This window comes from Miscanthus floridulus, unplaced genomic scaffold, assembly GCF_019320115.1.
Source record: "Miscanthus floridulus cultivar M001 unplaced genomic scaffold, ASM1932011v1 fs_460_2_3, whole genome shotgun sequence".
Taxonomy (NCBI): domain Eukaryota; kingdom Viridiplantae; phylum Streptophyta; class Magnoliopsida; order Poales; family Poaceae; genus Miscanthus; species Miscanthus floridulus.
The window spans coordinates 11403-22804 of NW_027096785.1; positions in this window are offsets into that span (position 1 = coordinate 11403).

Below are 11402 nucleotides of genomic sequence, written 5' to 3' on the forward strand. Positions count from 1 at the left end.
ACCGGTTAAAGGGTTAATATCTGGACAAGGAATGTACATGCATCAAGTGGTTTCATTCAACTCTTATAACCTAATGCATCAATCATAAATACGTAAGTAAACATTTATAAAATACTGGGAGACTTATAATGCTCCGGGGCTTGCCTCGCAGAAAGGAAGTAGGACGATGGTCAGGGCACTCCGGAAGCTCTTCAGGGTTCTGCTCCACGCCTTTGGGAGCGGGGACTTGCGGATTCTCCTGCGGGTTCCCTTCCTCTGCTTCTTCGAATTCCAGCAACGTGACCTCTTCCTCCGATCCTAGATGCATGAGTATGGTATGAGTATTACGAATGCATAATGTTAACATGTGCATCTCGTTGTTTGAGTAGGTGCATATCTCTTCTCGCTTACTACTTAACTACTTCTACAATGCATCGACTATGCCATAACCAGTATCTACTTGTTTCACTCATAACTGGAGTTCTACAAATCCGAAGACAGTGATCTTGGACTTCCTGGAAAGCTTAACAAATTCTCTACAACTTGGTTATTAACCATTTTTACAGTACACATCAGTTTAAACATGTAACTCATCACACTCTAGAATCAGTCCGGAAATGTGTTAACATGCAATATAAAGTAAGAATATTTCTACATCAGGTAATCATTCAAAATTTGACAACATATAACCTACCAACAGTGTAAGCATACCAAATACAGTTAAGATGATATAATGGCAAAGCCCAAACTATTTATTAAATTGCCTTTATTATTTTATTTAGATATCTAGGTTAAATAATAAATATATATCAGATGTGCTGAATAAATTCTCAAAAATTTACAGAGCCTTAATAATGCTATCAAAGGACTACTACAAAAATTTCATGTCATTTTGCTAAGTAGAACATCCTATACAAAAATGATAAGGAAGCAAGGCTTGAAATAGCATAAATGGAAAATCCTATTGAAAAGTGTCAAGCAACAGATTTCTTATTTTTCTCAACATCCATATGGTACTAGTATCACCTCCAATAAATTTCATGAATTTTGGACTTATAATTAATTTATAAAAATTCATGCAAGGATTAACTATTTATAAAAGAAAAATCTATAACTATAGATCTACACATGCACTGGTTCTCAAATTTTTATCCAAGCTCAGGTATGACAAGAACAGCCTACCACAAAAATTTCATAATTTTTGGAGCACAGGAACTCTAGATATAAAATAAACAAATTTGAATGCATTCAAAAGCACATTTGAAATCCCTATTTAAATTTCCAGAAATTTCTACTGTTGAAGTCAAGAACACATTTTTACTAAATACTACACTTCCTAAGCAACACAATCATATTTATTTCATCATTTTAGGAGCTACCAAACTAAAGATACAAAAATAACAAAACAAATCAAAAACTGGATTCAAAATGAGTTAGCCTACACTACTGCTGTCGCTGACAGGTGGGACCCGCTGGTCAGGGGACCCCACGCGTCAGTGACACGGAACAGGGCAGCGGCGCTGCGCGGTGTTGGCGTGGCCAGAGCTCGCCGACGGTGAGGTTGCCGGCGGTGACATCATCACTACGCGATCTACTTGACCTCGCGCATCTATTGAGCCACTTGGCCGGCCCTATTGTCGACGGTAAGGACGACGGCGGCGGCAATGGCGGAGCGGCGAGGCGGGACGACGGCGAGACATCGGTGAAAGCTACGGTGACGCAAACACAAGCTCGGACGAGCATCTACGAGCTATGGTTGGCCTATTGCGCGCTCAAACGTGGCATGGGATGGTCTGGTTAGGAGGGACCACGGCAACGGAGGGTGGCGGAGGAGCTCCGGCGAGGCGTGCGCGGGGTTAGAGCTCACCGAGCTTGAACAGCGAGCACTGGAGGACACGGTAGGATGCTGGGGTGGCGGTGGAGCTGTTGCGGTGGTGCTTGAGTGGCCAGGCGCGAGCTAGCGCGGTTATAGCGACGGCGGAGCTGCGAGAGCTCGGCGGCTGCGCTCGTGGAAGCTGCGGACTGCGAAGGAGGAGCGGGAAATGAAACTGAGGGCGCGGGGCGTTGCGGGCGGGTGCTGGCGTGAAGAAGGCGTGCTTCGGCCTGGCTTGGCCGCGCTGGGCAGAGCGCCGGCGACGCGCGGCCACGCTCCGCGCCACGCGGCGACCACGGCCTGAACCGGTCGGCCACTGAACGCAGCGATTCAGTCGCCATTGACCCGATAGGAGTAGCCTGACAGCGGGTTTTCGTGATGATTTATCTTTCAATCCGTGACGAATTAGCGCTAGGTTACTAAACCAACTTTGTAGACCTAAGTACCAGTTACAAATGTTATTAAAGGATCATGCTCCAACACTCAACCAAACTCGAGTTATTTCGTTCCAAAGTCCGGCTGTCAGACTGTTAGTGAGCAAACACTTAGAAAATTTTTTTGAAGTGTTGAAAACAGTGAAAAGCTGATTTTTGTGAGTCCAATTCAAACATGTTAGAAGCTAAATCAGTCCATGACATAAAAATAAAAGTTGTTCCTTATGTCAAACACTACAACTTTGCTTTAGTGAACTCCTCCATGCAAGGTCTCTAACACCTAGTTCGACTTTAGTCAAACATGTCACTTTGAAATCATGATGCACATTCAAACCATGGCTAAATGACCAAACTAGCCCTAGCACTAAATACCAAAGTTGTTCCTAATGATATCCTAAGCATGTTAAAACAAATTGCAAGGTCATTAAAGCATTTCATGTAGTAGTCACTCATATAGCTATTCAGGTCAACACATGAAATAACACTTAAATGCTTGATCAAGAAATATGGCCTTCATGAACAAGGTTCCTTTTGTTAACCTAAGTATAGCTAAGGTGTTTTAGTGACTAGCATTACCCACTTGCATTCATTTGTACAAGATCATATACATATGTTCCAAGAAACATGAAATAACAAGCAATGTTTCATATGTTTCGATCCAATGTTTCAATTGTAAATGATGATTTATGGATGCTTGATGCTCATGCTCATGTTATGCAAGTCAAGTTATGCAAGGCTAACACCCGAGGTGTTACAGCCCCTCCCCCTTATAAAAATCTCGTCCCGAGATTTGCAAGACCTACCATTCTTGGAAAAAGGCGGGATAAACTTCTTGCAGATAATCTTCTCTTTCCCATGTAGCATCTTGTTCACTATGATTGTTCCACACCACCTTATAAAACTTAATGATCTTACTCCTTGTTACTCTATCCATCACTTCTAATACTCGAATTGGCTTTTCTTCATAAGTCAAATCCGATTGAAGTTGCACGTTGGTGGGTGCAATAGCTTCTTCCGGTACTCGAAGACATTTCTTTAGCTGAGAAACATGGAACACATCAAAGATTGCACTCATCTCTGGTGATAGTTGTAGCTTATATGCCACATTTCCTTTTCGTTCCAAAATTTTGTATGGCCCTACATATCTTGGTGAAAGCTTCTTTTTCATCCCAAATCTCTTCACACCTTTCATGGGTGATACTCTCAAGTACACATAGTCACCTACTTCAAAAGTTAGTGGTCTTCTTCTTCTATCGGCATAGCTCTTCTGTCGTGATTGAGCTGCCTTCATGTGTTGTTGGATAATACGTACTTGTTCTTCGGCTTCATTGATAAAATCAATACCAAAATATCTCCTTTCACCGGGCTCAATCCAGTTCAATGGAGTTCTACACTTCCTGCCATACAAGGCTTCAAATGGAGCCATTTTGATACTCGCTTGATAACTGTTGTTATAGGAGAATTCAGCTAAAGGTAACCATTTCTCCCATGACCCTTTTGAAGATATAACACAAGCTCTAAGTAAATCTTCTAGGATTTGGTTTACTCTCTCTGTCTGTCCTGAAGTTTGCGGATGATAAGCTGAACTCCTTATTAGCTTGGTTCCCAAGGCTTGGTGTAAGTGTTCCCAGAAACAAGCTATGAACTGCGGTCCTCTATCCGATATTATGGTCCGGGGTACTCCATGCAACTTCACGATCTGGGATACATATATCTTAGCATATTTCCCAACTATATACCTCGTGTTCATGGGTATGAAGTGCGCTGACTTGGTAAGACGATCGATAATGACCCAGATTGAATCATGACCTTGTGGCGTTGTCGGAAGGCCTGTAATAAAGTCCATACTGATCTCTTCCCATTTCCATCCTAGAATAGGCAGTGGCTGAAGTAATCCAGCGGTTTTCATATGGACGGCTTTCACTCTACTGCAGTTATCACACCTTGCAACATAGGCTGCGATCTCTTTCTTCATCTTAGTCCACCAAAAACGGGTTTTCAAGTCTTGATACATCTTACTACTACCCGGGTGGATAGACAATTTGGAGGAGTGAGCTTCTTCTAAAATTTGATTCCTTAGCTCTCGGTCTTTCGGCACCACTAGCCGGTCCTCAAACCATAATACACCTCTTTTGTCCAATCTAAAGTGTTTTGTTTCTTGCTCTTGCATTTTTCTCTTAATGTGACTTATTCCTACATCTGTCTGTTGTAGCTCTATGATTCGGCCCTCAAGCGAACAACTGATTGTGATATTGTGGAGTACGGCAGGATGTAGCAAGTTGAATCCATCTTCCAATAGTGCTTCCATAGTGTTGCAATGGGACTTCCAACTAAGTGCATCAGCTACTACATTTGCTTTACCCGGATGGTAATGCACTTCCAAATTGTAATCCTTAATCAATTCCAACCATCTATGTTGTCTCATGTTCAGTTCTGGCTGGGTAAAGATATACTTGAGGCTTTTGTGGTCAGTATAGATATGACATACATTGCTCAACAAGTAATGTCTCCATATCTTTAGTGCATGGACAACGGCTGCAAGTTCCAAATCATGTGTAGGGTAGTTGACTTCATGTTTTCTCAGTTGCCGAGAGGCATATGCAATTACTCTCCCTTCTTGCATAAGTACACATCCCAAGCCTATTCCTGATGCATCACAAAATACATCAAAAGGCTTCTCAATGTCTGGTTGTGCTAGCACTGGTGCTGTAGTCAACAAAGTTCTGAGGGTGTGAAAAGCTGTTTCACATTCTGGTGTCCACTTGTATTTCTCATCTTTCTGAAGTAGTCTGGTCATAGGCTTAGCTATCTTTGAGAAGTCTGGAATAAACCGACGATAGTATCCTGCTAACCCTAGGAAACTCCGAACTTCATGCACCGAAGTTGGGGCTTTCCAATCCATGACCTCTTGCACTTTTGATGGGTCTACTGAGATTCCATCTCTAGATAAAATGTGACCTAAGAAAGGCACTTTGCTCATCCAAAATTCACATTTGCTAAACTTGGCATATAGCTTATGTTCCCTCAGTCTGGATAGGACAATCCTCAGATGCTCTTCATGATCTTCCTCATTTTCTGAATAAATCAATATGTCATCGATAAACATAACCACGAACTTATCAAGTTCGGGCATGAATACCAAGTTCATTAGGTACATGAAATAGGCTGGAGCATTTGTTAGTCCGAAAGACATAACCAAATACTCGTATAAGCCGTACCTAGTAGAGAAAGCGGTCTTAGGTATATCCTCCGGTTTGATCTTTATCTGATGGTAACCTGATCTCAAGTCAATTTTGGAGAATACCTTTGCCTTCGCTAGCTGATCGAACAAGATGTCGATGCGGGGTAACGAATATTTGTTCTTGATGGTCACAGCATTGAGTGGTCTGTAATCTACACACATCCTTAGTGACTTATCCTTCTTTTTCACAAACAATGCTGGACATCCCCACGGAGATGAGCTAGGTTGGATAAGACCCTTGTCCAATAGATCTTGCAATTGAACCTTGAGTTCTGCTAACTCATTGGGTGGCATTCTATAGGGCCTTCTGGATATGGGTGCGGTACCTGGCACTAATTCGATCTTAAATTCCACATCCCTATCCGGTGGTAGACCTGGTAATTCCTCTGGAAATACATCCGGAAACTCACAAACCACTGGGATATCACATATTGTGGTGGCTTGGATAGCACAGGCTAAATGTTGGGGTTCAAAATCGCGGGAGAGTGGAACTAGAAAAGCATTCCCTCCCATGGGTTCTCTCAACATGATAGTACGGGTGCTGGTGTCAATAAGAGCACCATGATACTTCATCCAATTCATGCCTAAGATTACACTTATCGACAATCCCAGCAATATTATCAAATCTGTGGTGTACTCCCGCCCTTGTATCAAGATGAGTACATTTTTTACTATCTTTTTGGTAGTAACCGTTCCCCCTGCCGAACTTATATTAAAACCCCCTTTACTTACTTCAATTATTTCTTGATCATGTCTAGATGCAAATGCTTGACTCATAAATGAATGAGAAGCTCCCGAATCAAATAAAACAACAGCGGGATGCTTGTTGACAAGAAACATACCAGCCATGACAACTTCTCCGGCGGGCACTTCCTCCACAGCGGTATAATGCACTTGTCCCTGACGTGCCCTAGCGTTCATCTGCCTTTGATTGTTCTGATTTGGGTTGCCATTCCTCTTGGGGTGGGGGCACTCCTTGGACCAATGACTCAGTTGGTTGCAGTTGAAACAAGGTTGATTACTTTTGAATCCGGTGGAGCTGTCCTGATTACCATTCCCTTTTGGTAAGGCAATAGTGAACGCCTTACGAAACGGTTTCTGTGGCCTGTTATTCTGAGCTTTCGGTGGTGGAGGCCTGAACTTGGATGCAGGTGGACGAAATGGTGGCCTAGCTGCGATAGGCGCTTTTGACTGAAAAGATCCGGATGCACTGGCCTCATATGCCCTCTTGCGACCCTTAGCAACTGCATGCAGGTTGTTGTGGTTTTCTTGGGTCAAGGCATCACTAATAAACTCATTGTACGTGGCACATCGAGAATTTGCCATAGTCTTCATTAATTTGGTACCCAAACCTCGCTTAAAACTCTCAATCTTTTTCTCTTCAGTATCCACAAAACTTGGAGCATATCTTGACAAGTTGTTGAATGCGTGCATATATTCTGTGAGTGACTTGGTTCCCTGAGTGAGCCTCATAAATTCGGCTGCTTTCATGCGCATCAGGCCCGGGGGAATATGGTGTCCCCTAAAAGCCAGCTTGAATTGATCCCAGGTCACTCGCATTAGCAGGCAGAGACGACAGAAAGTGCGTCCACCAGATTCCTGCTGGTCCTTGCAGCTGATGAGAAGCATATTCAGCTTTGAGGTGCTCGGTGACCCTTAGCAGACGAAATTTCTGCTCGATGGTATTCAGCCACTCATCGGCCTGTAGTGGTTCCTCAGCCACCTTGAAGATCGGAGGCTTCATGTCCAGAAACTCCTTGAATGTACTATGCTGATTTGGCTCGGCCCCTGGTTGCTGTGGGTGGCCACGAGCAGTGTTTTGCGCGATGAGGCGCAAAGCTTCTTCCATTGTCCTCTGGCTACCCAGGAACTGGGTAAAGAATTCCTGAGTAGATGGTGGCGGTGGGGGTGGCAAGTCATCATGGTTGCCATCCTGGCTGCTGCTAGCTCCTGCACGGGTGCGCGTCATCTGCGAAGTTGCAACAATAAGCGATTATGGGTCGATGCCAAGAGATTGCAGACGAATTAGGTACTCATGCCAAACTGAAATTACTGGAGAAAAATTCTCGAAAGCACAATAAAAACAGAGGCATAATAATTCATTCTCGCAACATGACATCGCCAATTTGACCACTTATCGTGCTCATAACGCATGCAATTTAAAGCGTGATGACCGACAAGGAACTGGAATTGCATTAACGTTTACCCAAACGTGCAATTTAACATTACATGATAGTCTGGTTACTAATGCCAAATTCCAACTACAGGTTCATTACATAAATAAAGGTGATACATTAGTCTTCCCACTACACGCTAAGCGATCTAATCCTCATCATGATCACTATCGAGGTCAGACGCAGAATCATCTCCTTCCCCAGGTTCTATTTCTTCTTCAGGTGCCACTTCTTCTTCTTCCTCGTACCCTTCTAGACCCATTTCTGCGGCTCCAGGTGGTACATAAGGGTGGAGCTGATTGTGCAGTAGGTGAACTTCTTCATGCAGATTATCATTGTATCCCTCCGCATTGGCCAGCTGCTGTTCCAGCTCAAACTGTCAAGCTCTCAGGACATCTTCCCTGGACCAAGCTACATTTCGCTGGTGAGTTAACCGAGTCATTTCTTCAGTGAGCCTCTCTATCTCGGCGTCGTGCTCCCTCTGAAGCCGACGTCGGTCTTCGCGGGCATGACCAAGAGCACCAGACACACGTCTGAGGCTACCTTCAACTCCCTCTAACACTCTCATCACTGCGAACATGGCGCTCATGGCAGGGTTATCGCTGTTCTGCCTTTCTGCTGCACCAATCTCCAAAGGTCTTCCTCTTGCCTGCTGCCATGAGTCAGTGGAGGGATTACCTCTTGGAAAGACTCCAACCATAGCGGCTGCCAGCTCCTGAGGAAAACGATCCATGATATCCCTCAGGATCCCAAAGGCTGCCCTGCCAGCTGCTTCTTCAGCAGTCCTGCCAGTCGACTCATAACACCAACCTGTCCACTCAGACTCGTCACCTCGGGGACGAACAATGGCCTCCATAGTAACTAAGAGACCTTCTCCCAACCGCTCATTTGCCCAAAGGTTGCGGGGTTCCATTCCATCGGGATAACCTACATAGCTGAGCACTCTCCACAAGAGGGTAGGCATCCCAAACTCTCCAAGGAACGTGTGACGTTGATGGGTACGTGGAGCAAGCTGATGGCTAGGAGCTCTACCTCCGGTGGACTTGCGAGCAGTCTGCTTGGTGCGTGCCATCTGCACCATCAACATGTACCCTTTTGTGAGACAATGCCATAATGGATAAGAGTTACATAACCGAGTAAGAATTTTATAAGGGGAGGAACAAATGTGATTATGTGAATGGTGTTTAACATGATGCATGCTTGTGCCGTACGTCCTCACAAACTTAGGAAAAATTTGTTTCTAACGGTAGACACGGTGGCATACATACGTTCTCTCATATAGATCGTAACTAGTCGAACTACACGTTTCGTTGTTAGTGTACCTGCATAAAATTTCATTTCAGCCCTAAACCCATAATGAAATATACAGAATGTAATTGTAAATACTTTCATATATGTATCCCCATACATATACTTCCGTATCAATCTACCCAACAATAATTTAAACCCACAATTAAATACGTACCATGTACACATGCAAGCATGCATACATAGCCGTACCAATGCTAACTCTTCCCGACCGCACGCTCACATCTTGCGGTCATACACTCATCTTACCTTGGCATAGAGGCATTTGATCCATACATTACCACTCAAGTGAATGGCATCCATACTATAGCACGCCGTATGGACGACGAAGTAAAAACCCCCATGTTAGTACTTAAATAGCCACCTATTAGTCCTTAATTTGGGCATAAGGAAAGTGATCATTGGCACACTTTAGATTTCAATTACCTATTATATAACTAATAGTTGCTAGAGAAGGGTTTTTGGAAAACAAAAACTTTTGTTTTTAAATACACTTGTGACAATTAACGTTGAATCTTGCTCTGATACCAGCTGTCGTAGAACCGACCAATTTATAAGAATACAAGTACAATGGCAATCCGCAAGCAGTTGCACTGTCATACTTGAATCCATATAAACCCGGTAGTCCGTCGAGTACCACGACGGGTCTCGATAAACGATTTACAACAACCAAGATCGTACAGGATTCAACATACATGCCACATATTACATAAAGTTCACAGATACTTTTCATCATCAGAGTACGAATAGAAAGTTATTACAAACCGAGTTTGATAATTAAAGCGGAAGCAAATAAGTTTGAAGATAAGTTTCCAACGTAGTTTGATACAGTGCCAAACCAGATCACAGTCCACAAAAGCAAAGATAGGAATTACTAGGGAAGTTTGCCCAAGGCTTACTCCTCATCCATAGCGGGATAGAAGCAACTCTTGCAATAACCATGATACATAGTGCCATCTGCAACAATGGGAAAATAAACCCTGAGTACGAGAAGGTACTCAGCTAGACTTACCCGTCATGAACCAGAAATAAAACGACTCCAAGGATTATGCAAGGCTGTATAAGTGGACGTAACTTGACAACATTTTGCGAAAAAGGCAATTAACCGATGTACAGTTGTGATTCTTTTATCAAGTTAATTATAACTATCCATTTCTAGGTTAGCAACTATCCTATGCCAAACATGTGGTATATTATTTAGAATCATACAATAGTAACCATAGCAGGTATTGTAATTCCATATTCATTTGAACCATCACGTTTCATAATATAGTTACTATGATGTTGGGACTAGCCAAGTTTCTCACTATCCGGGAGAGACGGCGATTCGAATCGATTTCAACCAGCTGGGAATTTATTCCTAACACAAACCTAGATCTATCAGCCACGATAGTCTTAGGTCACCTTTGGTACAACTCAGGTACACATTTCACGGGTCCATACTGCGCCGCACAATCTGGAACACCAGATGCCAGGATGCTCAGGCCAAGCCTACCCTTGGGCTCAGTCTGATCGTTCCCCGAAAGGAGCGCACAACAAAACGGGTCCCGGCCTGAGTTGAATTACTCGGCTTCGCGGTCAGAACGAGTTATCCGGCCAGCTAAGTGAGAGGCATGCGTTCAATCTTGTCAGAAGCGCCAACAACGGTACGGTCCTTAATCGACACAGACGGGGATAAGTCCACACCCAAGACCTCCATGCCTTGTTGCTTCCCTATCGACCTCCCGTCCGGTCTCAATTTACTTTTACCACATGGTTCTGTTCCACGATAGCAGATATAGCCAACCGTGCTCCGGTATCCACCTATATCTCGCAGGTGATAGAACATCACCCGACTTCTACCGGTCTAAGCATGGCTAAGCATATATTCGCTCCTGGACCTATACCGGTTAAAGGGTTAATATCTGGACAAGGAATGTACATGCATCAAGTGGTTTCATTCAACTCTTATAACCTAATGCATCAATCATAAATACGTAAGTAAACATTTATAAAATACTAGGAGACTTATAATGCTCCGGGGCTTGCCTCGCAGAAAGGAAGTAGGACGATGGTCAGGGCACTCCGGAAGCTCTTCAGGGTTCTGCTCCACGCCTTCGGGAGCGGGGACTTGCGGATTCTCCTGCGGGTTCCCTTCCTCTGCTTCTTCGAATTCCAGCAACATGACCTCTTCCTCCGATCCTAGATGCATGAGTATGGTATGAGTATTACGAATGCATAATGTTAACATGTGCATCTCGTTGTTTGAGTAGGTGCATATCTCTTCTCGCTTACTACTTAACTACTTCTACAATGCATCGACTATGCCATAACCAGTATCTACTTGTTTCACTCATAACTGGAGTTCTACAAATCCGAAGACAGTGATCTTGGACTTCCTGGAAAGCTTAACA